At 35.9% G+C, this 17,080-nt stretch overlaps 1 protein-coding gene and 1 long non-coding RNA gene across 9 annotated transcripts in view; one reads left to right on the top strand and one right to left on the bottom strand.

Moving 5' to 3' along the window:
- LOC106869118 (uncharacterized) overlaps nucleotides 1–10,537 on the bottom strand; it is a 62,060-nt gene extending 51,523 nt beyond the window's left edge. For all 8 annotated transcript variants that reach the window (XR_016244248.1, XR_016244247.1, XM_052972776.2 and 5 more), the window contains exon 1: nucleotides 10,470–10,537. The gene's annotated coding sequence lies outside the window, so the exon portion shown is untranslated. The remainder of the gene's footprint in view (nucleotides 1–10,469) is intronic.
- A 5,624-nt stretch (nucleotides 10,538–16,161) lies between these two features.
- Nucleotides 16,162–17,080, top strand: part of LOC149132648 (uncharacterized) — a 14,380-nt gene continuing 13,461 nt past the window's right edge. Inside the window, exon 1 of the long non-coding RNA XR_016244246.1 lies at nucleotides 16,162–17,080. This exon is cut by the window's right edge and continues 323 nt beyond it. This is a non-coding gene — a long non-coding RNA (uncharacterized LOC149132648).

Below are 17,080 nucleotides of genomic sequence, written 5' to 3'. Positions count from 1 at the left end.
GAATCTGGAGTGGAAAGTAGATAGAATAATTTTTAAACCAGATTAAAGTCGAAAGAAAAGTATTTTCTGTGTAATGGAAATGTAAAAGGGAAATAATCGTGTATTTATACTTGTAGTATTGACATATATATACACACACGATACATTTATTTCTATCCCTAAATGTAGAATAATGGTTTGAGATTCTGCAAAGAGGAGCAACCTATGTAAAAAAATACATCGGTAGAGGTGGTGACTTTGCAGTGATATACAGTGTTCTTGGATTTTGCATTTTCACTTAAAAAACTAATTCTGTTGTTATTAACTTCCGAAAAAATAATGTTGTAGTAATTATTATTATCATTTTTCTTATTAAACGCAACAGCACGTGACTTAGTAAGTTAATTTGGGAACTTAAGGGTAACAATAAGCAATTTAATCTAGACTGGTTAATTCTCTCTACATCAATACCATATGATAAAGGTAAGGAATTTTGCCCATTATGTAATATGGAACTGTTCTTCATTTTGTTCTCGAAGAATAAACTGGTTAACACAATTATTGAAAGAGCATATAGATGTAAACATTGGCAAAGACATACATTTACTTCATATAAGTAACTCCTCCAACTTTATATAACTGGTACAACTTATCTATTTATTTATTTATTTATTTGCATACTACAAATTATACAAGTTAATTATACCATTATATGTTATCAAAATACTTTCTATCTTTTGAATCCAAATTAGGACATCCAGCACTTCTAGATAACATGAACTTAAACATTACTTTCAATATAACATAACATCAACGTTACTTTCAACAATGATCAATACGATGGGACTCCACAACTATATTCTTTTGATTTCATTGCTCCTTCTTACTTTCATCTCCCTTCAAAAAAAAATATATGCATTGTATATTCGGAATCTACATAATAAATAATATATGCACATAAAATTGCATTAAAAAATATTCATTTTTATGAAAGTTATGACCTTCCAAAGTTGGGGGGGGGGTACAACTCTGTAGTTAGGCCAAATTGACGAACATGAGTTATATTTTTGTGAATGATTGTGTTTACTTGCACGTGTATGCGCTTGAGAGAGCAAGAGAGGACGAGGGGGAGAAATGAATAGAGATCAAGAGTAATGTGTATGTTGTTGTCACAGGTCACGTTTGTGTGGTTGTGTGTGTTTTTACGTATCTATGTTATGAAAAATAGGTAAACAATACTGAGATGAAAGTTTAATCTATGACGTTGTATGTATCACTTTCTCTCTCTCTCCCTCTTTTACTCTTACTCTCTATATCTTTATGTTGAGCGTGTGTGTAAGAACGCCGTTACGGGTAGAAGGGAAGAAATATAAAAGTTGCTAGAAACAACAGCCAAATCTCCCTTAAATCACACAAAGTAAACGGAATTTAAAAAATCTAATTACAGCACTGGAAAGTTCACATTGAGAAAATTCCATTGATGTAAAAATTTTTATGAAAAAGTGGAAAATGTAGATTTGTATAAACTTTTAAAAAGGCTTCACACAGACACACAACTTCACGTTTATTATATACTAACAGTATAACCCGACCTTGTCCGGGTGTGACTTATTACGCCATCTACGATAAGTCTTGCTAGGTGAAAATCAACTAAAAAAGAAAGCCTTACAACGAAAAAACCCTTATGATGTAAATATGTTCATAATTCAAAAGACGATGAAATTAATAGGGAAAGTCTGAAGGCTGTTTTGCGTAACATTATTAAGCGTACGTAAATTTCATCCGTCTAATTGGCTATAGAAATGCTTGTGCAAAACAACTTTTTGCGCTGCCCTTATTATACATAGCAGAGTAATCCCTTTCCGCAGGAGCTAGGACGGCAATTTGTGATGAAGCAATTGCTGGCGATCTGTTGCTACACAGTTTTGCCAGAATTCTATCAGATTGGGCAGAAGATGTTGAAGCACCATTTTGCATTATGTTCAAAGTAGCTTCTGGAATGTGGTGAATTGTTGCAGTCTGTTGCTGTCTTTCCCCAGCAAACTCTCTTCTTTGGAGGCATAATCTATGCATATATTAAACAGAACAACAAAAGTTATAATAGATGGCAGGGTCGGTACTTTTCACATATCTGTAATTTTTCAGATTAACACCTGCACGATTCCCAACCCTAATCCTAAACCTAATCCTAACACTAACCCTAACATTAACCCTAAACCCTAACCCTGACCCTAAAACCGTAACTGTAACACTAATCCTAACCCTAACCCTAAACCCTAACCATGACCCTAAAACCGTAACCGTAACACTAATCCTAACCCAAACCATAGCCCTAACCCTAAACCCTAACCCTAAAACCCTAACCCTAACACCCTAGTGAAAATCGTGGTATATTTACAAAACATTGACGAACATGAGTGATATTTTACTGCATGATTGTGTACTTGCATGTGTATGCGTTTGAGAGAGCGAGAGAGGGGGAGAAAGGTAGTTAAAAGTTTTCTTATGACGGCTTCTCTTCACTGCCTATTACTTCATTAGAAATATACGGATGCACATACGCACATAATAGAGAAAAATGAAACAAATATGGACAACTTGCTCTGAAATACCACCGAGTGGGGAACACTTCTCAAAAATAACCTGCAGCTGTTTCCTTCAAAATTCCTACATGCTCGAAATGTACATACATCAAGGTATATTTGTAGAAAATGTCATGAAAAAATATTCATTTTCCTGGAAGTTAAGAGGAATTTAAGTGGAATTTCCGAAAATTGTCACCCACCCCCTCCCAAAACACTTTCACTGAACATTTTTGTATATTCGGAATCTATGCATAGAACATTTCATTAAAAAATATTCATTTTTCTGAAAGTTGTGACCTTCCAAAGTCGGTGGGTACAACTCTGTAGTTAGGCCACATTGACGAACGTGAATGATTGTGTTTACTTGCACGTGTATGCGTTTGAGAGAGGAAGAGAGGAAGATAGAGAACGGGAGCAATGTGTATGTTGTTGTCACAGATTATGTATGTGTGGTTGTGTGTGTTTTTACGTATCAATGTTATGAAAAATAGGTAAAGAATACTGAGAAGAAAGTTTAATCTATGACGTTGTATGTATCACTTTCTCTCTCTGTTGAGCGCGTGTGTAAGAACACTGTTCCAGGTAGAAGGGAAGAAATATAAAAGTTCCTAGAAACAACAGCCAAATCTCCCTTAAATCACACAAAGTAAACGGAATTTAAAAAATCTAATTACTGCACTGGAAAGTTCAGATCGAGAAAATTCCATTGATGTAAAAACTTTTACGAAAAAGTGGAAAATGTGGATTTCTATAAACTTTCAAAAAGGCTTCACACAGACACACAACTTCAGCTTTATATATTAAGATAAGATAAGATACCTGAAATTAACAAGGAGTTTCTACCTCATAAACAGGAGTTACACCAAGGTTATTTTGTGGACTTTGCTACCCTGGTAACTATTAACCATTTTATTTTGTCAGAGTTAATTATCAACTAAGCGAGAATAAATACATATAATTAATATATATATATATATATATATATATATCATCATCATCATCATCATTGTTTAACGTCCGCTTTCCATGCTACCATGGGTTGGACGATTTGACTGAGGACTGGTGAAACCGGATGGCAACACCAGGCTCCAATCTAATTTGGCAGTTTCTACAGCTGGATGCCCTTCCTAACGCCAATCACTCAGAGTGTAGGGTTAGGGTTAGGGTTAGTGGGTGCTTTTACATGTCACCCGCACGAGGGCCAGTCCAGGGGCACTGGCAACGATCTCGCTCGAAAATCCTATGAAGGCCAGTCAGGCGGAACTGGCAACGGCCACACTCAGAATGGTGCATCTCATGTGCACCCGCACAAGAGCCAGTCCAGGGGCACTGGCAACGATCTCACTTGGCTTGCCGGGTCTTCTCACGCACAGCACATTTCCAAAGGTCTCGGTCAGTAGTCATCGCCTTGGTGAGGCCCAATGTTCGAAGGTCTTGCCTCACCACCTCAGCCCAGGTCTTGCTGGGCCTACCTCTTCCACGGGTTCCCTCAACTGTTAGGGTGTGACACTTTTTCACGCAGCTATCCTCATCCATTCTCACCACATGCCCATACCAGCGCAATCGTGTCTCTTGCACACCACAACTGATGCTTCTTATGTTCAGTTTTTCTCTCAAGATACTTACACTCTGACGGGTATGCACACTGACATTACACATCCAACGGAGCATACTGGCTTCATTCCTTGTGAGCTTACGCATGTCCTCAGCAGTCACAGCCCATGTTTCACTTCCATGTAGCATGGCTGTTCGTACACATGCGTCATACAGTCTGCCTTTTACTCTGAGTGAGAGTCCCTTTGTCGCCAGCAGAGGTAAGAGCTCTCTAAACTTTGCCCAGACTATTCTTATTCTAGCAGCTACACTTTCAGCGCACCCACCCCCACTACTAACTTGGTCACCCAGATAGCGGAAGCTATCGACTACTTCTAGTTTTTCTCCCTGGAATGAGAGAGAAGTTGTTTCCTGTTTGTTTACAGTGTTTATTGCACCTGAACATCTGCCACATACAAAAACTAACTTCCTAGTTAACCTGCCTTTGATATTGCTGCACCTCTTATGTGTCCATAGCTTGCACCGGGTACATCTTATAGAGTTACTACCTACTCCTTTTCTACATACTGAGCAGGGCCATCTACCTGAAGGGGTTTGTGTTTTATCTACCTTCCTACTTATTAGGATTTTGGTTTTAGCTAGGTTGACTCTAAGGCCCTTCGATTCTAGTCCTTGCTTCCACACCTGAAACTTCTCCTCTAGTTCTGATAGTGACTCTGCAATTAGTGCAAGGTCATCAGCATAGAGGAGCTCCCAGGGGCAACCTGTTTTGAATTCCTCTGTGATCGCCTGGAGGACTATGATAAATAGGAGGGGGCTGAGGACTGAACCTTGGTGGACCCCTACCTCTACCCGGAATTCATTACTGTACTCATTTCCAACCCTCACCTTACTGGCAGCATCTCTGTACATGGCTCGCACAGCTCTCACTAACCATTCTTCTATCCCAAATTTCCTCATTGACCACCAGATAAGGGATCGGGGGACCCTGTCAAAGGCTTTCTCCATGTCAACGAAGGCCAGGTACAGAGGCTTATCCTTGACTAGGTATTTCGGATCTATTTTAAAACGGGGGCCACATTTTTCATTAATGTTTTACGTAGTGTTTTTGGTACCGAAAGACTTTCAAACTTCGTATACTTATCTATTTTGTGTTATAAAACAGAAAAATATTTTTGTATTCGAATATATTTCATGTAAAAAATTGTCTTATTTCGATAATTTCAACCAATCACTGACAAGTATTCAGTTGTTTACATTTACTCCTTTGGCTGATTAAGCGGTGTAAAGCGTATTTAATCTCCATAACTTCTGACATTTTTTTGCTTCGTTTTATTTGCTTTTTTCATTTTCTTTTTTTCTTCTTCGTTTTATTTGCTTTTTTCTTTTTAAATTTGCTGTTTTACCCTAACCCTAAGGTTAGGGTTAGCCTATAATAGAAAGGTTTATTAGCTACTGCCAATATGCTTCAGCCATTTTTTGACAAGGAAATAATAATTTTATCACTGATAGAATTGTTTCAGAATCGTTTGTTTATGTAGTCGGCACTTAATGTATATCGGCTGAATGGACGTCAGTGATTGGTTGAAATTACAGAAATACGACAACTTTAACATGGAATAACTTAGGGATTTCTTTTTTTTTTTAAGAAGACTAAGAGAAAAAGATGTTTTATATGACACATTCTACCAGTGTTCCAAGTTTCAAAGTGTTTCGTTAAGAAAATACTGTGGCCCCCGTTTTAAAAAAGATCCGGTATTTCTCTTGCAGCTGTCTTACTAGAAATATGGCATCAGTGGTGCTTTTACCTGGCACGAACCCAAACTGCATCTCATCTAAATTGATTCGCTCCCTAATTAGTTGGGCTATGACCTTCTCCGTAACTTTCATAACCTGATCTAACAGCTTGATGCCTCTGTAATTATTTGTATCTAAGGCGTCACCTTTACCTTTGTAGCAGTTGACTATGGTGCTGCTACACGTGTCATTGGGTATGACTCCTTCGTGTATCACCTGGTTCGTAATACGGGTGACTAGGCTGTAGCCAACACTGCCAGATATTTTGAGCATCTCTACAGTGATTCCTGATGGGCCGGGAGATTTCCCTGTCTTCATACTCTTAATTGCTTTATCTACCCTGGTACTGTCAACTCGGATAGCTGGTCCCTCTGTTGGGTCGACATACGGCAGGCTCTCTTTCTCCCATTCATTCTCTTTATTAAGCAATCTATCGTAGTGGCATCTCCAGACCTCTTTCTTTGCAGCCTCATTTAGTGCAAGTATATATATATACTAGCAGAGATACCCAGCATTGCCCATGTTACATGCAATTGAAGAATTAGACTTTTCTGCTATATTTTCTGTTATGAACTGTAATACCTATGATTTGAATTTCAGCAAAATTGCAGATGAGGGTTCTTCCCTCTTTACACACCCTAAAAAATTTCTAATCATGACACATGTATCCCATACTAATGATCTTTATGCACAGATTCCAAAATTCCAGTCTTATGGAACCTGTTAAAAGGATCTTGCTCCTGAAAATTGGAGGTCAAGGAGCTCTAAAATGTGGGAGTTAAGGCCTCTATTGGGAGTGGGTGTCTTAATGTCAACCAGAGAAGTTGAATTGTTGAGAATCTTTTTAACTTGGGTCTTATATGTATTGTTAGAATTGTTGTCTTTTAGTTTCTGAGTACGAAATCCACTCACAAGGCTTCTCTCTTTCCATCTCCTTATTCTTTTACTCCCTTCCTCTATGTTATCATCTTATTAATATATACCATTCTCATTTTCCATATTTTCTCCCTATCTATCTCTGATGACGGAATATCCCATACTCAGGGATATCCCAGAAACAGCTGTAAGATTTTGAATTTCTTCCTATAATAATATTGTATATGAATTGAGATGTTTGCCTTACCTTAATGTTTGATGTCCCGTTTAACAATTATATAGCCACTGCATTGGAAATCTGCAATGACTCCATAGCTACTGTCTCGGAAATAACCTTTGAGCCCCAGTAATCCATTACAGCACTTACCTAGCGTACATAATCACTGGTGAACTAACTCCTCATACTTTATATCTATCTATCTATCTATCTATATATATATATACATTATAAATATATACCCACACACTTTATAAATATATATACGCATTATATATATATATGTATACACATTATATATATATATATATATATATATATATATATATATATACACACATATATATATTTAGATATGTACACTTAATATATATATATATATATATATATATATACACACAAACATTATATATATATAAATTATGTATATTTATATACATTATATATATATATATATATATATATATATATATAATGTATATATATACACACACACACACACACATATACATATATATATTTATATACACACACATATATATATATAAATTAACACAATAAATATATGATTAATAGTATCTGTTATCATGATTGTGTGCTGCTGGTGGGCAATAATAATTCACTATTCTAAAAGCTCTGTGGCGGGAATATTTAAACTTTAAGAGAGTGGAATGTATTTTCGACACATTATAATTATTTACTATTCTATTTATTCCACTCCATTAAGCACAGACGGTCACCAGTTTTGTTCTTTGTATGTATGTATGTATATATGTATATTGTTATGTATGTATGTATGTATATATATATATACATATGTATATTTCAATACAATTGATTTGGCTGTTATTTTTAGGACATTAATTGCCACATAGAGGAAAACTTGCGGCTGTCAACGCTAGGCGGTGGGAGAGAAAGAGTGACAGAGAGACAGTGAAGACAGAAAGGGAAAGAGAGAGAGTGGAAGATGTCAAATGCTGTTATAGAGATAAAGTGAAGGGAGGAAAGGGAGAGATTGAGGAAGGGTGATAGCCGAAATAGAGAAACAACAAACACTTGTCAGTCTGTTTAAAGATGAGGAATTTTGCCCTAGCGGCCACGCCTTTCAATCTAGCAAGCTCAAATTTGCCATGCATGTTCCCCATAGGTGTGCACATTTTCACCTTAAACCAACTACATTTACCAACACTTTTATCTGCACAACTGCATGTGAGACGTCTGCCCTTTTCACAAATATATAATAGATTATAACCCGATTTCATTCAGGTCTACTTAGGCCACATTTTAAAGATGAGGAATTTTGCCCTAGAGCTCATGCCTTTCAATTGAGCAACCTCAAAGTTGCCATGCAAACTCCTCAGCACTTTTAACATAGCTGTACAAATTTTCAGGTCAATCTGACCATATTTACTAACACTTTTGCCTGCACAACTGCTTGTGAGACAACGTCCACCCTTTTCACAAATATATATTAGATTATTACGTTTCATATCCTGTAGTCTGGCTGACTGTTGGGGCACCACTGATGACTTTGCAACCAGATTCCTCCACCCGTCTCTCTTCTTTAGGCCTGTCCACTCACATATTTTCCCACCTCTTTCTCTGTCTTCCACCTTTGACTGTTCCTTGAATTATCGTTTTGGCCATCCCTGATGAGCGGGTGACATGCCCAAACCTCCTGAGCTTGTGTTTATTTACTGTGGTAAGAAGTTCCTCATAGGGCCCTATTGCCTGCTTTATTCTTCTTTTCACTTCCTCATTTGTGACATGATCTCTATATGATATTCCTAAAAGTCTCTTGAAACATTTCATCTCTGTCACCTGGATTCTTCTTTTGTTTTCTGCTGTCAGTATCCATGTCTCACAGTGTACAGGAATATCAAGATCACTAGTGATCTCATTAGCCTAATTTTGGAGCTCAGTGAGATATTTCTGTCTTTCCACAATGCTCTGAATTTGGTCATTGATGTTGTTATTTTGGCAATGTGGGATATCACTTCAGGCTTGGAGCCTTGGCCACTCACTATCACCCAAGATGTTTGAAGTTTTGAACTTGTTCAAGCTCAACTCCACTGATGCTTATGTTGGTACAGATTCCGTTTGGTAGTTTGTCATAACTTTTGTTTTCTCTGCACTTATCTCCATGCCAAATTCATTGGTGATCTTGTCTAGGCGCTTTACTAGTCGTTTCAATTCTTGTTCTGAGTCCGCCAGTTCGACAATGCCATCGTATATATATATATATATATATATATATATATATATATGGAGAGAGAGAGAGAGAGAGAAAAAGAGACAAATGTATTTCAAATGTACAGTATATTTATGTGTGTACATATTTATCTTGCTTATTTCCTGCTTAGAGTCAGGTAAAATGCTTTTGCAGTCAATCTTTCGACTCAAGCAACATCTACTACGACACGAAGGCCAAGCTGTATCAGCCAAGCCTGTCGACTTTCTCTTGGAAAACATTGGTAGCACGGAGAAGGTAGACTTGCATGCATGAGCAACTACCAGTTTTCCAAAAGACCATCTTGCCCAAGCCAGTACGTTCATGAGATGTATGGTGAATCGTGTACGGTTTATATCTGAGTGATTTATTCACTAAGTTTATTTAGGACGATTTACACCATATATTTAAAATATTTGTAACATGTACCCATCTATGTATAATCTCTATAAACAGAATAATTCGAATGAATACCTATAACTTTTGGTAAAACAGAAGTTTATACAATACTAGCATATGTCAATTACATATGGGATAACTGTTCTGGAGTAACTGTGCCTCAAAGAGAGAAAAAACAATACGGAAGTGGGAGAGAGGGTAAAAATATATTAAGAAAATATCTTTGGAAGGTAAAGGGTAAAGAATACGCATACCACCCGTTTTCGGCGTAACCCTAACCCTAAACACCGAGTGTGCGTATTCTTTACTTTCGCCTAGTATATATATATATATATATATATATATATATATATATATATATATATATATATAAAATCGTAATTTCCGTTGAATAAAACACGAGAATGCTAAAAAAAATGCAGGGGAAAACTATACCCTTTTACTTCTCATGAGGGATGGAACTTCAAGGGACAGCTAGTACGAAACTCTACCAGAGAACGTGGTACAGTGAACATACTAGGTGTTTTATAATAGGTGTTTTGGGAAACTACTGCATAGTGTGGGTCCGCCAATTTCACCAAAATGAATGATTGCCTGTCCTATCTGTTTTAAAATTTATTGAGTTCTAGAACATTTCCAAAATAATCATACTTTTATTCTAAATAATATTTCATCGATGAGAATATGCATATGAAATTGCTCAACACGAGCAACTTTAATACACGTTAATAAATAATAATCTTCATTGTAGTATTACCTTTAACAGTTATTATTACTTAATATTTAAAAATAATAGGACCCACAATGTCAATTTTAGGATTGATCATCTTACCTGAGATATGTAGATACGACGCTGTGACTTACAAATATTATTTCACTTGATTATGTTTGTCTTCGTATGAAAACTAGTGTCAGAACGAGGCTGTACATGGATGTACGTTACATGCAATGAGAGTTGTTGTGTTAGTTAGCATTAGTTACTAATCAGCTAGTTTGAAATAGACATAAAAAAATCACTTTTCCTTTACACGATTCTTTACTCATAAATGTGTTCACTGAAATGATATGTAGTCTGTGAATATTTTTAATGGGTGAAAGTAAACGTAGAAATATGTGTATTTTTAAAATCATTTTCTGTGTAAACTTTCTGCATTTATATCGCCCTGGAAAATGGAGTATCAAGCACATCCCAGTCATAGACACAAACTTAGATGCATATGTTCTTTTTGCACCCCCGCACTGCAAATTTTGAAAACAAAAAAATTAAATGAAATTATTAAGAAAAAAAAAAAGTTGAATGTGATTAGTATTTGAATTTATTTTGCTCGCACTAAAAATCTGAAAAAAATAAATATATACATACTGCTATGTATGTGCATTATATTTCTGTAGGCTTTTGTATTTTAAGTAACGCAATTCATATTTTTTGTTAAACCCACATCTCGCGCACGTTGATACGTGAATTAGGTCTATTGTGTATACCTTATATCATTTCAAAAACAGCATTTCGAAAAAAAGAACCTTTTACCGAATGTTAGTTAATAAACGGTAATTTTATTGTAAATATTTACTTAGAACATTTTAAAATAGTTGTTTTTTGTGATTCATCGTGTTATTAGTTTGTTTGAAAGTTTTTTTTTTTTTTAGAACAAAACGAAATATTAGCTTTTCCCGGCATCCTTCGGTTGTTTTCGGCATGCAAGATGCTATCACTGTTATATTTTCGCTCAATATATTTTATCTTCAGTTCGACCATTTTCAGTAAATTTTCTTATTCTACCAATTTTTCAAAAGCAAAATTTGAAGAAGGCAGCATTCCAGAAACTTATTCCAAATATTTCATTTATTGGTTCGATTGTCTAAAAATTTCTATGCAGGTGTAGTTTTGCAGACCAAATATGGAAAGCTCAACCATTTGGGGAGATTTTAATAAAGTTATGAACCTTCGAAGATTAAAATTTCGACGATCTTTCACCTTTGGTTTCACGATTATCAATTTTTACAGTTGGTTGTTCGGCAATTTCCGTAAAGAATTTTTATTTATTTACTTTTGTCCTGTTGAAGGCGACATTTGCTTTGAAGTCATCGAGATAGGTGAAAAGTGAAACAGACGGTAGCGCGCGTGCACACTCACTCTCTGTCTCACACACACAATGACTTTCATGTTCATGAGTTGAATAGTGAAACACTGTCGCACAATGTATGTATGAATAAATGTATTTATGTATGTACGTATATATGAAGATAATGGGTGTGCGTGCGAGCGTGTTCAGCTCAATTTGTATTCACTCACACAAACACATATATGAAAGATAATGGGTGACGTGTATGTATGTGTGTAAGTGAATACATAAAGGTGAACACGCTCGCACAAAACCGATAATTCCCAAAACAGAGTTAAAGTACAAGTAATTCTCAAAACCGGTTATTCCGGTTAATAACCGGTTTTCGTGGATTTAGAGCGGTGTCCCTGTAACGAAGAAGTTTGTCATATATTGTATCTTGTTTATATACATACACAGAGAAAGAGAGAAAGTAACAGTTTGACTGATATTAACAAATATGTTGGTGGTGCCTGTATCTGTATCTATGTACAAACAATAACAAAAAATAATGGTATTGTATTTATTTAATCAGGAATGCAACGTTTTTCCAAGTCGTTGTATTTCTGAGAATCAATGAAGTTTCTTGACCTGCTTGATGATTCATTTTCCTTCGAAAATAATCTTTTAAAAAACACAATGCATTCAGTGTTCTCCTGCTATTAAGGGAGCCGTGGATCTCAATAAGACCCAACAACCAATGATTGTCTTTCCCATGAACATTTATGTTCATATATCGTTTATTTTGAATTGATGTGTATTCATCCAATGTCAATGAGTAGCGAATCCCCAGCGCTACTTCTTTTTCGAAATAATGAATAAGTTCTTCTTTCTTGGGTATGTAATAATTCGGATCTTTTTTAAAACGGGGGCCACATTTTTCATCAATGTTTTACGTAGTGTTTTTGGTACCGAAAGACTTTCAAACTTCGTATACTTATCTATTTTGTGTTATAGAACAGAAAAATATTTTTGTATTCGAATTTATTTCATGTAAAAAATTGTCTTATTTCGATAATTTCAACCAATCACTGACAAGTATTTAGTTGTTTATATTTACTCCTTTGGCTGATTAAGCGGTGTAAAGCGTATTTAATTTCCATAGCTTCGTTTTGCTTTTTTCTTTTTAAATTTGCTGTTTTACCCTAACCCTAACCCTATCACCGATAGAATTGTTTCAGAATCGTTTGTTTATGTAGTCGGCACTTAATGTATATCGGCTGAATGGACGTCAGTGATTGGTTGAAATTACAGAAATACGACAACTTTAACATGGAATAACTTAGGGGTTTATTTTTTTTTTTAAGAAGACTAAGAGAAAAAGATGTTTTATATGACACATTCTACCAGTGTTCCAAGTTTCGAAGTGTTTCGTTAATGAAAAATGTGGCCCCCGTTTTAAAAAAGATCCAATAATTCATTACCATATTCCTGACTCCGTTTGCAGATGTTGGTTGTAATTTATCATATTTGCCTTTCTGACTATGAAGATTTCTCTGTATAAAATCGCTTTTGGCGATTGAATTGAAAGAGAATCCATCCATAGCAGCTAACTTTGAAACTTCTTCTTCCATTGATTTCTTTTTTTAAAAGTGTTCCATTGTTCTTGTCATCTTCACAGGAGGCTGGTTTTCATCTTGATTTATGTCGATTTGATGAATTTTCTTCAAGTGCAAAATCAGAGACATAGTAGATCCTCCAGAAGACTTCATGATCTTATCACACTTGTTGCATTGAGCTTCATCTTTGTTTTTCCTATTGAAAAAATTCCAAACAGTTGATTTTCTTTTTATCATGCTAGGGCTAATGAAAACAATTAAGAAAAATTTTAGTTAGTGTTACTTCCTTGAAATGAATCTTGAACTGGTTATTACATATGCTCAATGGGAAAGATCACTTGACTGAAGACTGACAGCATCCCCTTGACTTGCTCTGAATAAACTCGGTTACCTCCAAATTCAAGGAGTCAGCCAGGGGTTAGCGAAGGAAATGACAAGGTGCTGATCTAAGGTTCAAGGGGAGAGAAGGTGAGAATTGATATGTTGCGATATGTTTCAATGAAACAGACAGCACTCACAACCAAAGGCGACCGACCACAGTTCAGTTAGTTCAGTTTCAACGATATTTCTTCAAAAGAAAAAAATGAAAAAATGTTTTGCGAAAAAAAAAAAAAAATAGAAACAACAAGCATTAAAATCGGTTTTGGCAAATCCGTTTCGGTTTTACTGATCATAATATAAAACCGGTTTCGAGCCCTAGCTCGCACCCCCTTCCATTATCTTTCATATACATGTACATACACAAATACACACATTTATTGTACAAGTGTGTGTGTGAGCGAATACAAATACATACGGCTGAGCACGCTCGCGCGCGCACACACTCGCTCTCCCCCATTATCGTTCATATACCCGTACATACATACATTGTGCAAGTGAATACAAATACAGAACTGAATACGCGCGCGCCAACACACACACACGTACACCCATTACCTTTCATATATAGATACATGCATACTGCCTGCATACATTGTACGAGTGTGTATTTCACGATTCAATATGTGTGGGCGCGTGCTAGTGCGTGTTTCACTTGACATCAAAGCAAATGTTGCCATCAACAGGATATGAAAACAAAGTAGATAAAAATTCTTTACGGAAATTACTGAACAACCAGCTGTAAAAATTGATAATCGTGAGACCATAGGCGAAAGATTGCCATTAGTAATTTTAGTCTATCAGATCTAACCACTTACTTTCGACGTTATGGAAACCCTCGAATTGTTATTTCTATGTTTCCATAGTAACCAACTGAAACAAGTCTGCAGTGCATCGCAAAATTTTCAATTTTCTTTCATTAAAAATTTTCGGTTTAACTTCCAGTGTTTGACCCGAGCAAAAAAAAAAAAATGAAAATGAAAATTGTGTTATAGGTGTAAAAAAAACACGTAGAAAACGAATATGAAAAAAAAAATATTAATGCGCGCTGGCGAACGGGAGGGAGGAGACGATTCGGAAAATTCACATCGGAAGTGTTCCGAGTCCCCTCACCACTTCCCCGTTCGTCGGCGCAATTTTGTTTTCTTCATATTCGTTTTACACATTATTTTACACCTAGTACACTATTTGTTTTTTCAATTTTTGTGACGGGGAGTGAGTGGGGTGCGGACTCGGATAATTCACACGATCCAGTAACCCGGCCACCAGAAAAAAAAAGTGCAATAGGTGTAAAATAATGTGTACTAAACGATTATGAAAAGAATACGCGCTGGCGAACAGTAGGGGGGTGAGGACAGGACTCGGGGATCTTTCTGATTTGGCGGGCGCCACTTTTTATTTATGTTTTATTTAGTGTGTTTTCTACCGAAACAGTTAGAGTTAGGGTTGGGGTTTTAGGGTTAGGGTTAGGGTTAGGGTTGGGGTTAGGGTTATGAGTATTGGCAAAAATACTCATAACCGTAACCCTAAAACCCTAAAGCTAAAACCAGTACAAACGCACGAACCATGTCATAAATAACAGTACCGTCGATAGTTGTTGTTGACAAACAACGGCAGTAATTTTATTCAACGGAAAAGATCCCATTACACCGCACAATGCTTTGTTGACATTTCACAGCAGTAATTGTTTTCACCTCAACAGATGTCAGTGATTGGTTGAAATTACCGAAATACGACAATTTTAACACGAAATAACTTTAAAAAGATAAAACTTTCTAAATAACACTAAGAGTAAAAAATGTTTTATGTGACACATTCTTCCAGCATCCCAAGTTTGAAAGTGTTTCGTTAAGAAAACAAGTGACACCCGCCAAATCAGAAAGATCCGGACTGGGAAAATTCACACGATCAAACTCAGAGGATCCGAAAACACCCTGTCACAAAAATGAAAAAAAAAAAAATGGTGTACTATGTGTAAGATAATGTGTAGAAAACGAATAAGAAGAAAAAAAATTGCGCCGCCGAACGGGGAAATGGTGAGAGGACTCGGAACACTCTCGATGTGAATTTTCTGACTCGTCTCCCACCCCCTCCCGTTTGCCCGCGGGTATTTTTTTTCATATTTGTTTACTACATGTTGTTTTACACCTATTAAACAATTTTTTTTCAGTTTTTTTGCTTGAGTCAAACACTGGAGGTTAACCAAATTTTCATCATTAAAGGATTTGTAGGATATTTTCCCTTGGCCAGCACATTTAAAAAATAATTTTTTGTAACTAAACACTTTCAAAATTCGTATACTAGTAGAATGTGTCACATAAAACATCATTTACTCTTGACGTTTTTGAGAAAATTTAATATTTTCGAAGTTATTTCATGTTATAGTTGTCGTATTTTGGTAATTTCAACCAATCAATGACGTCTATTGAGGTGAAAACAATTACGGCTGTTGTTTGTCAACAACAACTTCCGGCGGTGTATATTTCGTTTGTCACTATTATTTATGACATATTTCATCTCAGTTACGTTTGTATGAATAAACAAGTGTATCCGAAGCATGTTTACTTCATTGCACCACCGCAATTGTTCTTGCTTTTCTACTGCTTTTAGTTTGTTTTTTTCCTGTCTTTCAGCTACTATTTTCGGAAAAACAGTTTTGCTCCCCTCCCCCTCCAGTTTCTTCATTTTTGACATTTTTCCGTAACTCTAACCCTAAAATCCTCACCCTAACCCTAAACCTAAACCCCCCACCCTAACCGTAACCATAACCCTAAAATCTTAACCCTAACCCTAACCCTAAAACCCCAACCTTAACCCTAACCCTAAAACCCGAACTCTAACCTAACCCTAACTCTAAAACCCTAACTCTAAAACCCTATCCCTAACCCTAAAATTTCAACCCTAACCCTGACCCTAAAACCCTAAAGCTAAAACCAGTACAAACGCACAAACGATGTCATAAATAACAGTGACAAACGAAATATACACTGCCGATAGTTATCGTTGACAAACAATGGCAGTAATTTTATTCACCTCAATAGATGTCATTGATTGGATGAAATTACCGAAATACGACAACTTTAACATGAAATAACTTTAAAAATATAAACTTTTCTCAACAACACTAAGAGTGAAAGATGTTTTTTATATGACACATTCTACCAGTGTTCGAAGTTTGAAAGTGTTTAGTTACAAAAAATTAATTTTTCGATGTGCCATTCAAAGGGAAAAGATCCTACTTCCACAAACAAAATAAACTGAAAAAATTTTTAAAATAACTAATAACTGAATTGATTAAACTATATACACGTGTATCTCAAATGTAAATATATCAGAAATAACAGTGACAAAGTAAATTTACACCACCAGAACGTCTTGTTGACAAACCACAACAGTAATTGTTT

The sequence above is a fragment of the Octopus bimaculoides genome, chromosome 14 (genome assembly GCF_046866305.1).
Source record: "Octopus bimaculoides isolate indiv1 chromosome 14, ASM4686630v1, whole genome shotgun sequence".
Classification (NCBI taxonomy): Eukaryota; Metazoa; Mollusca; class Cephalopoda; order Octopoda; family Octopodidae; genus Octopus; species Octopus bimaculoides.
Note: the sequence above shows the minus strand (reverse complement) of the source record. Positions and strands in the feature narration are given on the sequence as shown.